This window comes from Festucalex cinctus, chromosome 2, assembly GCF_051991245.1.
Source record: "Festucalex cinctus isolate MCC-2025b chromosome 2, RoL_Fcin_1.0, whole genome shotgun sequence".
Taxonomy (NCBI): Eukaryota; Metazoa; Chordata; class Actinopteri; order Syngnathiformes; family Syngnathidae; genus Festucalex; species Festucalex cinctus.
Window position 1 is genome coordinate 5,604,522 of NC_135412.1, and position 15,758 is coordinate 5,620,279.

General features: G+C 40.9%; 1 long non-coding RNA gene across 3 annotated transcripts; it reads left to right on the forward strand.

Moving 5' to 3' along the window:
• The first annotated feature begins 219 nt into the window (after positions 1-219).
• On the forward strand, positions 220-14,558 carry LOC144014919 (uncharacterized). Of its 3 annotated transcripts, none has more exons than XR_013282641.1 (5): positions 220-346; positions 767-1,032; positions 2,195-2,264; positions 11,910-12,879; positions 13,000-14,558. It is a non-coding gene; the product is annotated as an uncharacterized LOC144014919 (long non-coding RNA). The 3 variants fall into 3 exon arrangements; XR_013282642.1 differs by having other exon boundaries at positions 12,691-12,879; XR_013282640.1 differs by lacking the exons at positions 11,910-12,879; positions 13,000-14,558 and adding an exon at positions 2,604-2,967.
• The last annotated feature ends 1,200 nt before the right edge of the window (positions 14,559-15,758 follow it).

The following is a 15,758-nucleotide window of genomic DNA, read 5'->3' on the forward strand; positions in this document are numbered from 1 at the left end:
GATGAATATTAATTATCGAATAGTCATTTTCAACTGGGGACTGCCTCATGTTGGACACACTACAAAGTATGCCTCCTCCAGTCACCAGTGACAGGACGCAATCGGACGTCAGCAGCTGTTTGTTCTGGACACTAAGCGCAGGTCTGGGCTGCCGCGGTGTTTCACAAGCTGGTTCGTTGTTTGAAATGAAGCAACACTGGTAACCCCTGGACTGCTGTATGGAGAGTGCGTTTGAAGTCGACTAATTGAATTTGGGTGTTTTGTCTGTGTTTTAAGTTCGAGCAAGCACCCATTGAACTCATATTTTGAATGGTAACTGAACATGTGACTGTCCCGTTCACCAAAGGTGGGTATAGTGACGAGTTACATTTACTACGTTACATGTACTTGAGTAACTTTAAACTCTTTGACTGCCAAAGACGTTTCATGATGATTAGTAAAATTCCAATGAATGGAATGCTATCTTTCATTTCGTAGCCACATTGTATATGTAGTAAAGGCAAACAATATTCTTTTTTCCCTGAAAGATGAGTTAAAATGCTCAAAAGCGACTGGCACTGTGGATTTTTTTGTTTTGTTTTTATAACGCCTGGCAGTCAAAGAGTTAAAAAAAAAAAAAAAAGTACTTCTAAGAGTAGTTTTACCACACATTACTTTTTACTTTTACTTGAGTAGATGTGTGAAGAAGGATCGCTACTCTTACTCCGCTACATTTGGCCACACCAAAGTCGTTACTTTTTCTCCTTTTTTTCATTATCTTTACCAGAGAGCCAACAGCAGTTCTGCCACGTGACTGCGTTTCACCAATCAGACGTAGCAACAATAATCACATGACGACTCCTTCCCTTAACATTCTACCAATCAGACGTAACAATGCAGTCACATGACCACAGGCGGCATTTGGAACATAGCAACGGGAGAGGACGAAGACGAACATGCATGGCCTCATATAATAAGCTTATGTGTCTGCCGAAACAAACGGACATTTTGGCATATAAAAATTCCACATCGAACCTGAGTTATCATGTCGCGGTAAGTTTGACCTAAATTCCCTTTTTGCTGTATTTAGGCAGGTATTTGTCTTAAGTGTTGAAAAGGACCTTTTCACATAGACTCTTTTGCAAACAATTTGTTTACTGTTGCCATAAACGAAACAGATCACGACACATGTTATATGGAGGCATGAATTGACGGTAGCCACTAAGTGTCACAAATTATTAACTCTAAAGAAGTTTTGGGAACAGATAAACACTCTATGTAATGCCAGAACCTGGTAAGAAAACATATCAACGTTAAGCCATTCTTATTCAATGTAGCAATGATAGCATATGTCAACAAAAAAGGTTTAGGCTAAAAAGTACAAGTTTCTAATTGCTCTGCTGATGGATATTTACAGAAATTTAGTGACCACAATATTTTCAGGTGTACACTCAGATTTAATACGTTAATCATCAGAAATCCTACTCTAATATAGATAACTTAATTTAACTTTGCAAATTAAACTGAATGTGTGATTTCAATGGCTTACTCGCCTGTAAACTCATAGCCTGATATTTTTTTTTGTGTCAACAGAGGGTTCACCCCAACAGAATGAATGTTTTTGTCTGTCTGATTACATTGTTTTTAAAAAATATATCAGACATTGTTCAAGCAGTTACTCGGTACTTGAGTAATCTTTTTATCTTTTACTTTTTTACTTCTACTTGAGTACATTTTTTTAATTACTACTTTTTACTTTTACTTGAGTAATATTATTTTGAAGTAACACTACTCTTGAGTACAATTTTTGGCTACTCGACCCACCTCTGCCGTTCACAATCCACTACTTTTTTTTTTTTTTAAGCAGGATTGTCCTGCGTGTCAAAGCTATAGCAGTCTAATTCTTATTAGATGGCTGGGCACAAGGTCAAATGGGACGCAAGATTGTTACCGTTTAACAGTCATGACAGGCAATCTTTATTTATTTTATTTTTTTAAGTTATGGTAGGCAACCTCCATCCTTTGCAACACTTTGACCTGTACTGTATTTCCTCGCATCTGCTTTTAACCTCACCAGCAAGCAAGCTGTTATAGAATCGATCTTAACAAGAAAACAGCATAATGAATTCCCCTTTGACAGGTTCAAATGAATTCACAGAGACTAAATAGAAATGTTGCTGCCTGATCTGGAAACTGGTTGTCTCTATCACTGCAGAGCCTTTCTACTGGAAATGAAAGGGGGTTAAAGAGAGAGTAAAGAGATGGCAAGAGAAGGCCTCCCAGAGGTAATTACATATTGATCCACTTCACACAAGATCTAAACTGTGACACCATGTTTAGTTTTATCTTTGAAAGGAACTTGTCAATGTGTTTCGGACTTCTCCTCCATTAAACTCAGCTGTGGCCAAATGATATTTGGCTAATTGCATTTTCATGGAGCTGTCCCTCTTTTACTTGTCTCTCACTCAGGTCTCTCTTGTTATGGACTTGATAATTAAACAGTGGAGGGTGTTTCAGCTCCACTGTTTTCAAATCCTTTCATTCCTTCTCTGGCTTTAAATTACTCAGTCTCTTTTAATTTCTTTCTAGCGCTCGTCACTCTCTTCCTGTCTTTCGTACCACAGGCGCCGTCTGTCCAATGGTCCAGAACCGCCTTCCATGTGGCCAAAATGCCCAGTGCTGATAAATTAAGCGTGCTCCCTTCGCAGTGCCTTGGCAGGGGATTCAAAGGCACGAAGCATATGCAGAAAATCAATGAAAAATCGTCGCACTATACATTGCTTTTTCCATTACTTAACTCAATCATTCCCAGCCATTTTCACAGAAGCAGTCCCGTTCGCTCCCGGCTGTTTTACTGGATTTTGACTGATTTTGCAAGGCCCACAGGATATTGTGTTCTATTGCTATAAAATCATGGAACCTATCAAAAGAAAGATTAAAGTCTCTTCTTTCATCAGGAAAAAAAAAGTATGTTTCTATCTGTTTCCGTTTTGCAGCAATTAGCATTAGAAGAGAGCGAAGTTTCATCAGTTTTCACAAATCTATTTAAAATTGTAAGTAATTGAGCTTTTTTTCTACATGGCCCTGGTTGATCTCCTTTGCTCTGCTGCCACCTGCTGGCCGTTTGTGTAATAACTACTATTTCTGCAACCGTTCTTTGCAGTTGAGAGGCTGCATCAAAGCCTTCTGTATGCTCTAGCATAAAAAAAAACAACAACAAAAAAATGTATAAATACGTCTTTGGTACACTTAGAACATTAAAAAAACATGTATACGTTATTGGGAGTAAATTAGTTAATGTGAAGGAGTCAGTGACATTTCAGGGACGCTACCATTTGTGTCAAACTACCGTATTTTCCGCACTATAAGGCGCACCTAAGAGCCTTCAATTTTTTCAAAAGCTGACCATGCGCCTTATAATCCAGTGCGCCTTATATATGGATCAATATTGAGCTGTAACAGGTCTCGCTGTCAAGACTCTATCGGTGACCCGGCACGATCGGTGACGCGCATACGCAGAAGATCCCGCCATCTTGGATCGCTATCTACGGCAACCCCACTTGAACCAAATACCTTTATATGCCTGCGTGATAGTGCTCGTTCGTAAAAGCACGATACATCATTGAAAAGGAAATCTTACATTCTTGATGCATTATAAAGAAACTATTTTAATTCTACAGATTTTAACTCTTTGACCGCCAAAAACGTTTAATAACGATTCATAAAATCAGGATATATGCCGCCATAAACGTTAAATGACGTCAACTACGTTTTTTTTTAAATTTATTTATTTATTTTTTACATGAATGGGCAGTGCAACATCTAAGTGCAGCGCTGCCTGGTCGATAGGTTGTGGAATCAAAAACAATAACTATGGTCAGCAGATGGCAGCATTGTATCTCTTTTCAATGGACTGCCGGTGTATGAAATTACAATAAAACATGACGAAATCTGATGAAATAGAACTTTTTCAAGAATGATGTGAATGATCAAAGCTTTTTTTTGATAACGTGTGGCAGTAAAAGAGTTAAAGACGAACATTTTACTTTTGACCCCATTACATTCCTAGTGAGTCTTCATTGTTATAATTTACGTGCAGCATTTTTATTGTCTTTAGAACAATATTTAAAATATGTCATTCTCATTCACTGAAGGTACGCCTTATAATGTGGAAAATACGGTACTCTTACAAAGGCCCTGAATGGCAGAAGAAAAAAAACAAAACAAAAAAAATCATAAAGCTGTCAAGCGAATAGTTCCTGACAGTATTCATGGTCATATGATTCAACTAAGAACCAGCCAAATTGATGTTCTTTTTTCAATCCATAATTTCTCCTATTCTGAGTCTTTGCAACCAGTTCAACCCTGCTTGACATTTATAATTCCAACTGTGTTGTTTTATCCTGGATATTTTATTTTCCCCAACATTCCCCAGGCTGTGTTTCTGAATCACAGGCTGCATCACAAAGCCATGGAGTATGGATGACTGAGAAACCATTCATCTCCAGTGTTATAAAATCCAGTGCCAATGGGAGTGTGAGTGGGTGAAGCCAACGTTATCAAATCTTTCCTATTTCATCAAACAGTGGCCTCCTCTCTGATACATGTCATGTCTCAATTAAATCGCCGGGTGTAACTCACCACACAAAAAGAAACATATTTTTGTCCCACTTTTCGTGCTACTGTGTTGTATTTTAAGATTATTTTTACATCATGTGGAGATGAATAAGACCCCACTTGCATCTATTCTGGCTCTGGAATGTTGTGTGCATCTCTTTTTTTTTTATTTTCTGGGGAGCCAAGCACCTTTTGATTTTTGTTGGTGAGTCAGACTGACAACAAAGAGTAAAATACAAATAGAGACTGGAAAATAAACTTTTTAAAATAAATTCCAGGAAATGTAATTATGCTACATCCTACCACGGACTCAAAGGTTTATATTTACACTGTATCATCAATGTTTTTATTATTTTTTTTAATTTTAATAACCATCAGGAATAGTGCAAATCCACTGATTACATTAGCCATATACACGGAATCTTTTATTTTCCAAAAATAATATCACAGGATGCATATACACAGGAAGAAAAGAAACAGAGGAAGAACTACCCTGACAAGCACTGAACAGAACAAGGATAACTTGGGTCCCAAGGTGGGTTGCATTTCGGGTGGGGGTGGGGCGGGGCCTTTGCTGGACCACCAGGAGCATGTAAATTTAGCATAAAATGTACGGTTCAAATGAATGAATGAGTCAAAGTGCAAAATACTGTAACTTTTAATGAGAAAGTAGGAAACAATGTGACAAAGTCTATTAATGCTGAGTCTTGGGATGAAAAGACAAAAAAAAAAAACATTTATCAGATAAAAAAGATGCTAATCCCTGCAAAAGCTCAAAGTGCAATAAATGTTTTTTCAGTTTTTTTGTTTTTTTTAAATACAAAGGATAGCTGAGATAAAATACCACCTCATTAAGCAGTAGTTCAATTAAAAGAATTCTAGCAAGGATATTTTTATTTTGATTTTTGGAAATATCCTTGGTGGCATGGTGGCTCACTGTTTAGCACATTTGCGTCCAAACTACGGCCCGGGGGCCATTTGCGGCCTGCCATACATTTTTTTGACGGCCCGCGGCAAATACTAAAAATAATTTTTCAATGCTGTTTAAAAAAAATCAAAAAAAGAGGGTGGATTAAACATTTCTAGCTATGCAAAGACACACATTTGCAGCTAATAATTCAGTTTCAGAAATAAATATAATTTCATCCACTTGTTGCTTAGTGTCAAGGTCCAATTTGTGAAAACATCACATTAGATTAATGGTTCTTAAGTGTGGTCAGTTGACGACCGATTGTTCTTGTTGTGGTTCAGAATGTCAAGTTGGGATCAGCTGCTGCTCAGTGGAGAGGCATATCTATTATAGTGGCACACAGGGGTCACTATTTGGCTTGTGACTGTTAGCAGTTTTCAATAAGTAACTGTACATTATATCAACAATTATAATTGCTTCATTGAGTTTTACCATGTTTAACTCATTCACTGCCATTGACGGAAAAAGACGTCAAATTATTTGCTGGTCTGGCAATGAATGTGTTAATAAATAACTTTTTTTTTTTTAATCAAAGCTTTCTATTTTTCTGTATGTGGCCCTCAGGAGAAAAAGTTTGGACACCCCTAGCTTAGCACGTCCGCCTCCCAGTGCAGAGGACATGAGATCGAGTCCGGGCTTCAGCCTTCCTGGGTGGAGTTTGCATGTTCCCCGTGCTTGCGTGGGTTTTCTCCGGGTACTCCGGTTTCCTCCCACTTTCCACTTTGGATGTTCGTCTGTGTGTGCCCTGGATTGGCTGGCAAACGGTTCAGGGTGTACCCCGCCTTCTCCCCGAAGCCAGTTGAGATAGGCTCCAGCACCCCCGTGACCCTTGCGAGGAAAAGCGGCTAAGAAAATGGATGGATTGATGGAAATATCCTTCACCACAAAACCTGTTGGATAGTTCTTTTCTGACAGTCCGCCTCCCATTACTGAGGACTTGGGTTCAAGTCCAGGCTCCGGCCTTCCTGGGTGGAGTTTGCAGGTTCTCCCCGTGCTTGCGTGGGTCTTCTCCGGGTACGCCGGTCTCCTCCCACATTCCAAAGACATGCATGGCAGGTTAATTGGGCGCTCCGAATTGTCCCTAGGTGTGCATAGCCATCTGAGATAGGCTCCAGCATCCCCCGTGACCCTTGTGAGGAGTAAGCGGTCCAGAAAATGGACGGATGGACACACGAACACAATTTTAACTTGGCCTGATTCAAGGATCTTACAGAGCTACTTTAAGCATGTGAGAAAAAGCAACCCGGTAGTGAGAGAGCCCTTCTTTTCTTTTCTTCCTTTGAGGACAATAATGACATCTCTGAAGTTGGAATGACATCTTTATCAAAGAAGGCAATTTGCACCACTTTTGGAGCTTCTTACGACATGAAAAAAAACCTGCAGCGATGAAGAGGACAAGTAGCACAAGGGTGTCAAAAAACATTGTATTCACTTGTTAAGCACACTCCAAAATGATATACCTTCAGGCGAGTAAAAGAGGATGAACATATTTAAAGGCTGTGCTACTTTAACCCAGACAGTGGCTCATGATTGCGGCACGCTGAGCATGAAGAGCCCCTTAATCAACTGCAAAGACACCAAATGCATGAAAAAAAAGAAAGAAAAAAAAAAGAGATAGCCTTCTTGGATCTGTCGTTGGGAGGGCAATAACAGAACAGAACAAAACATTATAAATCAGTATTATAGCTGTTTCGAAAGGTGCAGATGACATTTGACTATTGTGAGAGTGTGCGGTTACTGATTATTGGCTTGTGTACTTTTGGAAATGATTACATTTCAGGTACCGGTAAACATTCTGAGCTGCATGGGAAAATCATCCATCCATCCATTTTCTTAACCGCTTACTCCTCACAAGGGTCGCGGGGGGTGCTGGAGCCTATCCCAGCTGGCTTCGGGCAGTAAGCTGGGTACACTTTGAACTGGTCGCCAGCCAATCGCAGGGCACACAGCAACCAATTTTATTGCAGTTAATAAAAACTAACAAACTAAAACTAAATTGGAAAAGCATTTTCAATAATGAAATACTTGTAAAATAAAATATGAAAATGCTTCAAAACTACTATAAAATTAGAGCAAAAGTGTCCTTCGCTTCGTCTTTGTCAATTAATATCAACCATGAGCTTTCAAGGTTCATTTTAAATGTATTTATTTCATTGTTGTAGCAGAGGGTCAAGAAGGAGGTGAAACGTTTGAAAATCTGAGTTTATTTTATTATACAATACTTGATTATTTTTTTATTTTGTGCTCAACACAATTTTGTGTTTGTATTTTATTTTGTGACTCGATCTTGCGTCCTCAGTACTGGGAGGCGGACGTACTAACCAATCATCTGCCGTGCCGCCCATGGGAAACAAACAAATCTAATATGGATGAATGGACGCTGCCATTAATTCAGTTCTTGCAGAATTATTCACTGTTTCCTTGTTGAATGTTGAACAGCGAGATGCACTTCGTGTATTTTTAGCTGCTAAAGATGTTTGTGCTTTTTTTTTCCTACGACGAGAACAACATTTCGAACATTTTCATCCATGGCCGTGATTGGTCAAACAAAAATTAAGTACACATGCACAAGATGTCGCATTGTCCAATCAGATCAAAGCATTGCACAGAACGTCCCGTCTTTCCCGGGAAAATCACTGTGGAACAGCCCCAGATTGATATTGTGGAGATCTCCCTTGTGTGAATCACAATTATCAGTCTGGCTATTGCCAGGTTACTGCCCGCAGTCATGCTGCAATCACAGACATCACTCACTGCAATATACCGGAACGCAAACGCACACTGAGGCAATCGAATCTGGTGCACAAATTACTGTTTTCCGTACACGTGTGCACCCTTATTATAATGTTGGTCCAAACAGGATAAAATCTGAAAGAATTTTTGCATGGTTTCTTTATCACATTTCATGTACCGTATTTTCTGCACTATAACGCGCACCTAAAAGCCTTCAATATTTTCAAAAGCTGCCTTATAATCCAGTGCGACCCTGCACGATCGGTGACGCGCATGCGCAGAAGATCCCGCCATCTTGGATCGCTAGCTAATACTAATACTTTACCTCAGAGAAAATATTAAAACAGCCGTTTATTCATTTTTGGAGTGAATGGAGTTGTCAGAAAGCTGGTTTGTAATCTATTAATAAAGTTTGACTGACCTATCTGACTGTTTTGTTGACGTTCCCTTTAGCGCAGCACCATCTAATGGATGCATAACGTAACCTCAGCCTCTACTGTAGCGCCTTATATATGGAAAAAGTTTTAAAATGTCATTCATTGAAGGTGCGTCTTATAATGCGGTGCGCCTTATAGTGCAGAAAATACTGTATTCAACATACCATTACATGATCACAATTTGCAACAGATATTCCCAAATGTGAGAATGCCCTTTCTGCCACCTCACACATGTACTGTACATTCTCAGAGCCGATGCAGGGGTCAGTCTGACGCATGGGGATAAACAAAAGTGAAGCAAATGTCAAGCGATGGCCATAAAACATACTAATACTAAGACAGTGCTGCGCTGAAACATATTGTCAAGGATTCCCAGTTAATTATGCCACACAGTGAAATACTGATTCACTTTAAATCCCCCTGCACTAGCTGACCAGCAAGTAAAAGATATTAGTCGGCAAGTCTCTGTGTACAGCCCAAATCTGTCAAGAAGGCTTTGATAAGAGCCTCATTGTGTTTTGCTTGTCTTTCTCTCTTCAACGGCTATTGTCTTTGGGGGGGCTCAAAAATAAGGAATCCCTTTATGCAACGTATAATTAATCACTCTGGGAGACTGGTGTTTGTAATTATTCGGGTTACTGCAGACATCCACAAACTTCTTTCACTTGACATCCAAGTGAAGGCCTTTAGGCAAGACGTACGTAACAAGTTTGTCTGCTGCGGCTCAAGTTATTCTGCTGCATCTTTCTGTTATACAAACGATTAGAGAAGATAGAACATTGAGGCTGGTAGTTGTCTGGCACAGATGGTAAAAAATGACCAGTTATATATTTTCAGCATGCACCCCAAAAAAAAAACATACTGTATTCCACTATTCGTCTAACATGAGCAAGACGGTGAAAGACTCGTGTCTCTGTGTTCTCCCCCAGCCTCTCTCACAGGCAATCGTGCCTGCCCCCTCTTGCTGATAAAAAGAGTTCAGCATCAGTTCACCAAAAGATTAAAATGGCACCAAGAACACACCCCTTGGATTGGTTTTAGGCATTCTGAATTAGCACTATTTAAAAGGCCGCCACAGCTGAACTCCCATCAGTGTATGGCAAAAAAAAAAAAAAAGTTGCTAATTGTGCAGCGTCAGCGGGTATCCTCCATGAAGTTAGAAGGCAGCAAGTGAGCGAGGGGTGGGGGTGGGGGGGTATAGAGAGAGAGATTCAACATCCTACTTCGAAAATGTAACAATAAAATGACAGCATGAGATTATTGTCTTTTGTTGTATTTACTGTCTTTGTTATTAATATATTCATCTTTATTTGAATATGTCTGATTTTACTTTACGAATGGAAACGTATGCACCTCTGGTTGTTTTTAAAGTGCTCTAAACATAAATTTGAGATATTTATCTTGACTGTATTTACAGTGAGGGCAGCACGGTGGTGGTTCACGCTTCTGCCTTGAGTCGACCTTTCTGAGTAGTGATGGGATTTTCGGCTCTTTTCGGTGAGCCGGTTCATTTGGATCGGCTCAGTGAAAAGAGCCGGCTCTTTTTGGCTCTCAAACGGCTCATTTAACTTTAGCTTTTCTTTTAAATATTTACCACAAATTTACCATACATTTTGATAAAGGACTTGGTGAACTCTATTGACTGCAAATAGCAACAATTATCAAGCAAAGAAAATGATTTTCTTAACCAACATCAATCAAAATAACAATCAAATAACAAAAAGAGTGAGTAGTAATGTAACTGCAACAGCGGCAGCGAACAAAACAGACATTAGCTACTCACCCGGTCCAAGATAAAAGACCTTGCTTTATTTTAAAAACCCATATCAACTTGGACGGGCTGATCCGGCTCCTTCTCACATCTGACTTTAACCAATTAAAATGTCTCCAAATTTTACTGCGTTTTAGGCTCATCTTGTACAAACCGCGTTTGTGTGTCGTCCTTTCCTCTCCTGTTTTCTCCTCCTCCTGTCTCTCTCTGTCTGCGGCTGCGCAGAGTGATGAGGCGGAGCAATGTGCTCCGCGTGCATCAAATGGAAAATAATCCTTTAATTGACACAAAATTATGAAATCAAATTTCTCACTGTGGTAATATGACTTCATTTAAGCAAGAAAATACCACAAGGAGCAACAATACAATAACCAAGCTTTAGCTGATGCCTCAGAAGATGAATTGTAAGCTGAACGTGATCTTCAAATTTCATCTCTTGAGAAGTCAAAATTACAAAACATTTAAAGGATTAAAATCTCGGACGATGACCTTGCCTGCTATTAGAATTGACTTTCCACCGATATTATAACAAATTCTGAAAATTTCAGCTTCATACCTTTTTCCTAAGGTACTGGTTGCTATGGGCATTCGAAAGATGCAAGTACCAAAACTTTAAAGCCCTTTTTCTCAAAACTAGCGATTTCAACCTTCCAACATTAAAACTGCTGTAACTTTGTCAGTTTTTGAGGTATGTCCATGTATTATACATCATTTTAAAACCCCTGGGCAGTATCTTATTTTGAAATGACTTGGTCAGAACCATCAAAAAGCCGAAAACCGGTCACAATAATGCCTAATGAATTAAGTGCAGAATTTGAATATATCAGTATCTAAATTTTGACTTTTTTGGCACATGAGTACCCTTTTGCCACATATATACACTCCGGTAAGTGCGTGAGAATCAACTTTAAACTAACTATATGAACCTCCACAGCCAGTCACCAACACAAGCAGTGAGCAGTAGTGTCAAATTGGGGCAATTTTGCGCCATGTCGCTGTCATCGGTATGTAACTTTTTCACTCAACAATGGGAAAATCATGCTCAAAACCAGTCTGATTATCTGTATGTAATTACTGCGCTTATATGCCCTGAATGTGAAAATGTACTTAGTCAGAAGAAGTGACTTTTTTTTTTTTTTTTTTTTTTTTTGGCCAAGCAGCTTCACTGCTTTTAAGATGTACAATTTATCAGTTATTTGATTTTATTTTTCATTTTTTTTGTACTCAAATCTCTACATCAAGCTTTAGTGATTTGCACTGGCAACTCTGTGGCAGCCACGGAATGTTCTGCTGATCGTGCAGCCCCCCCTCCCCCATACATCAAGCCGTTCTTTCCATCCTTCCTTCTGTAAAGGGAAAATGCAGTTTCATTGATAAGAACCGATCTGATCTTGTGTTGCAGCTTTGATTCACTCTCACTCTTGTCATCAAGCCATTTCCATAGTCGAGGCTGGCGGACACAATCAATATATGTCATCAGGGTGGCGCCATCCGCCTTGCCAGTCTCATGTAAGCTGAGACGGGAGCGCTGAAGTGATGACTGGATCAAAAGCAACGTGGGAAACCGCCCGAGTGACAAAGAAACGAAAAGTGCATGTTGTTAGAACATCTCGAACCAAAAAGGGCAAATGGATGAGAGCTCACCCGAGAATAAAAGGGAGGCGTCATGCTAATGGCGGCAAGGAAGACGACGAGGAGATGAAGGTGCTCCAATTTATTTCATGGCGTGACGAGCGCGAAGGAGGTCAAACAAAGTCACCGCCGCATAAGGAGTTCATTCAGTGCGCAGCTGATGTTATTTTAAAAGCCCCCGCCCACTACATGCAGATTGTTTCACAAGTGTAGAGGTTGGAAAAAGATATTTAAGGTCATTCACGAAAGTGTACGCTAAGTCCCGCAAAGACTCTCAATGCTGAAAGTGAAACAAGATTGCTGATAAATCCCCAGGAGAGGGAGAGGTAACGTTTCGTTTAGAATGCCAGAATCACAGATATGGAACAAAGACAGGTCAGAGAAACTAATCTATAAAGATCGCTGCACATTCCTTTCACATTTATTTATTTACTTATTTTTAGACAGAACTATATGATGAGTTCAAGGAGAACAAAATAGTAACCTTTCCGCAGTCAAAGAATTATATTTATAACGCATGAAATTTGACCTCTGTATTTGACACTCCACAGCAGTGGACACAACAAATACACACTGCTATTGGCACAAAATGGAGCAGAGGGCTACCTAAGTGCCCGGGCTATTGGTGTCATGCTCCAGACTACCACAGCTGTGTGTCCGGGGGATGTTAGGGGTGAATGATTGAACCCCACGATGGCAGCGCCGACGATCGTAGCCACTTGGCCACATCTGCCCTAATGGTACTTAAGTATAAATGCTTTTTTTTTTTTTACTGGACTTAAGCAGATTTTAGGTACTTTTCTGATGTCATACTTTTCCACTCTAAATTTGAATTTGAATTCATGCTATTCTTCCACCAGGTGATTATCAGATACACGGCCGCAAATCGGATGACACGACCTGGTGCTAAGTGCACGTATGGACAACATGGACAATGGTGTTATGGACAATCACATGGCGAGCACAGAAGTTTGATGCCATAATTATGCCTCTAGCTCTTCTATCCAGATCTTGATCAAAGTTAAATGGTTTCATCCTTGGACCCTCCACATTCCCTGATAAAATGTTTTGTGTGGAAATCAAGTCTTGTTTTAGTCTAATACTGCTAACCAGATCTTACTATTTACATTGTAACTACCGTATTATCCGTACTATAAGGCGCACCTAAGAGCCTTCGATTTTTTTCAAAAGCTGATCAGTGCGCCATATATATGGATCAATATTGAGCCACAACAGGTCTCGCTGTCAAGACGCTATCGGTGACCCCGCACGATCGGTGACGCGCATGCGCAGAAGATCCCGCCATCTTGGATCGCTAGCTAATACTAATACTTTACCTCAGAGAAAATAATAAAACAGCTGTTTATTCATTTTGGAGTTGTCAGAAAGCTGGTTTGTAATCTATTAATAAAGTTTGACTGACCTATCTGAGGGTTAGGGTTAGTTTTGTTGACATTCCCTTTAGCGCAGCACCATCTAATGGATGCATAACGTAACCCCAGCCTCTACTGTAGCGCCTTATATTTGGAAAAAGTTTTAAAATATGTCATTCATTGAAGGTGCGCCTTATAGTGCGGAAAATACGGTACATGAAACTAAATAGGCCAATACAACATATCTAGTTGATGGGCTGAGGCTTTCATTCTGACTTTCATACCCATATTTGGGGCTGGCGGCCGTCGGGATTTAAATTACAGATTAATTTTTTAAAAGCATTTGAAGGCATCGTGTGAAAACATGAGTGAACATATTTATTATTTAGGACAATTACTTTTTGAGGTGACTATTAGTTCCTTGCTACTGTAGTTTGCAGGCTTGCTAAAATAAAATAAACACAATATGTGAATGAGGTGACCAAATGAAAAGTGTTGGGGAAGCTGTGGGCCTTTTGAGCAACCACAATAACTGACAGTCTCCCAAAGACTCTTTGGCAAGCCCACTCAGCCATTCACAGCAGCCGAGGAAGCAAAATAGCTGCAGCATCCTTGTGATGATAAGAACCAAATCATGTCAGACGGGGTGCTTTCCTCGGCTGCTTATGATAATTTTTGTGTCTGTATATTTTTCTTTGCTGTATCAAAAGCTGTGGGTTTTCAATGCATAAAGGCATAGCCCCAAAAAATGCTAGAGGTTATTTAGTAGGAGAAAAGGAAGGTTCTGGATGATTACTAGCCTTGAAACTTATTGTGCCACAAAAAAAAAAAAAAAAAAAAAAAAAAAACTTCATAAAAGTCTTTTAGGTAATGCTCTGTAAATCTCTTTTTTTTCCCAAGTTCAATTGACCTTACATGAAGGCAGATGAAGTGCACCTACGAATGTAATAAAACACTTGTGGCAAAAGACTGTTGGATAAAACGATCAGAAATTGATTCATATAATGTCTCGAAGGGACTCCATTGAATTGCTCCGGAAGAACACAGAAAGGGCATATGTTATTGGAGGCTTGTAATAAATGTCCTGACGTTCTCTCCATTCAAATTCCCGGTCCTTCTGTATACATCGAAGTATTTTTTCCAACAAAATACTAAGTGAGAAAGTAAATGCCAGCAACATAATGCAGAGGTGAGGTTCCACAGTGCATTCAATTTGGTTTCATTTAAACACTAAATAAGGTAACTTCAGTTGGGGCGGGCAGATAGAAATATACTTGTCACGAAGCGAGGAGGTAGGACCCAGACGCAGGATAAGGTAGGCCACAGAGGCAACAGGTTTTATTGCCGCAGCAGTCTCCTCTCACACTGAGAGGAGAAAGGGGGAATCAAAAAGGTGGAGAACAAAAAGCGCTCCACTAGGGAGGAAAAAACAGGCACAAGGCAAAAGGGGTAACAAAAGGCGCTCCACTGGAGGAAAAGGCACAAAAACAAGACAAGGCACAAAAGCAAGGCAAAACAAGGCAACAGGAACAAGGAACAAGGACTCCAGGACTGTGGGACGCTTCCATGCACTAACTGTGTGTGACACTTCGGCCCAGAGGGGAGGAATCAGGTGGCTTTTATGTCCGGGTTGATTGGGAACAGGTGGTGGTGATCATGGGCGTGGACCGGTAATCAGTGAGCTGCAGGAAGGGTAAGTGACCTGGGGTGAGAGGAGAGTTAGGGTTTTCAAAGTAAAACAGGAAACATGGATAACAAAAACAAAAGCATGGGCCGTCACGCCGGTGGCGGCGTGACAGTACCCCCCCCCCTCAAGGGCCGGCTCCTGACGGCCCTTCAATATCAAAAAGTCCAAAAAACAAGGGCGGGCGGAAGGGGGCACGGAGGTGGGAACACGGCCCACCCATCCGTCCCAGACAAAAAGCAGTTCAGGAGGGCGTCCTCGACGCCCGACAAGAGAGTCCCAGCGGGGCCAGTCAGGAGGGCGTCCTCGACGCCCGACAAGGAGCAGAGGTGGCGGCGGGGTGTTCGCTGCCAGATGAGGAGCAGGAGGCGGCCGCTGGCCGGGCGCCGCCGGAACTGGTGCAGGCGATGGCGGCCGCTGGCCGGGCGCCGCCGGAACTGGTGCAGGCGATGGCGGCCGCTGGCCGGGCGCCGCCGGAACTGGTGCAGGCGATGGCGGCCGCTGGCCGGGCGCCGCCGGAACTGGTGCAGGCGGTGGCGGCCGCAATCCATGCGCCGCCGGA